This window comes from Sinocyclocheilus rhinocerous, unplaced genomic scaffold (assembly GCF_001515625.1).
Source record: "Sinocyclocheilus rhinocerous isolate Xijiao unplaced genomic scaffold, SAMN03320098_v1.1 scaffold620, whole genome shotgun sequence".
NCBI lineage: Eukaryota > Metazoa > Chordata > Actinopteri > Cypriniformes > Cyprinidae > Sinocyclocheilus > Sinocyclocheilus rhinocerous.
Window position 1 is genome coordinate 122,916 of NW_015637138.1, and position 988 is coordinate 123,903.

At 38.6% G+C, this 988-nt stretch overlaps 1 protein-coding gene across 2 annotated transcripts in view; it reads left to right on the forward strand.

Moving 5' to 3' along the window:
- The window catches only part of LOC107748586 (endothelial cell-selective adhesion molecule-like), a 44,626-nt gene that overhangs the window by 29,936 nt on the left and 13,702 nt on the right, over positions 1-988 (forward strand). The window lies entirely within an intron of this gene.

The window sequence follows — 988 nt, forward strand, 5'->3', positions numbered from 1 at the left end:
CTGGGGCGTTAGGACCCACACAGACTACAGGGTGAGCACCCCCTGCTGGCCTCACTAACACCTCTTCCAAACATTAACAATTAATATCTAGATGTAATAAGATATAAAAAATAAAATTATAAAATAAATATAATAATATAAAATAAATAAAATAAATATAATAATATAACAAATATAATAATGTAGAAATTAAATTAGCTAATTTCAGTTGAGTACTAATGATATTATTATAAGTATAGTAATAAAAATTATTTTGGTAATGAGATCTTGTACTAATGTATAGCTCCCCCTGTGAGGTGAATAAGAATAAATGATGAGGAATGTGGTTGTGTTTTAGATCAGTTTCCCATCGGATCCTTTAATCTGGGAGGTTTATCTTTCTGTGAGAATATGAATGAAGGCAGTTCAGCAGTGAAAGCGCTTGTCAAAGGAGCCGTAGGTTACATCATCTTTAAGTCCAGCTGAGCTTGACTTGTTTCACGTGAGCCAGTGGAATGCGTCACAAGATTGAGATTGATTTGTTGGAGGATTACTAGTCCAGATCCACAACAGAAATTAAAAAATAAAGAGATGGGCGCAGTCTCATGAGCAATAACAAAGCAGCTTGAGAGCAGCAAGAAGTCGGCGTCTTTACGTCACAGGTGGATTCAGTTTAAAGCTGAAAGTAAAGGGAATATAGCAGCAGTGCAGCGCAGCAGCTCAGCTCAGCAGAGCTCCACCACCACGTCTATCTCTGTGAGGGAACCACCGCCAAACTGGCTGACCAGGACAGATGGGAATGCTGGGATCAGTTGATCCACCTCCAGCTGAGCAGCTCAGGAGACTTCCTGCCCTGTGAGTGATCCCTGACAGAGGGTGTACTTAAATTAGTCTCCTCAGGGTATCAGTTAGCATGTTTCCTTCAGTGGAAGCTTTGTATGCAAGCAATAGATTTTTTCCCCTTATAAACAAGTTAACTTTGTTTTATACTTAGTTATATATATATATA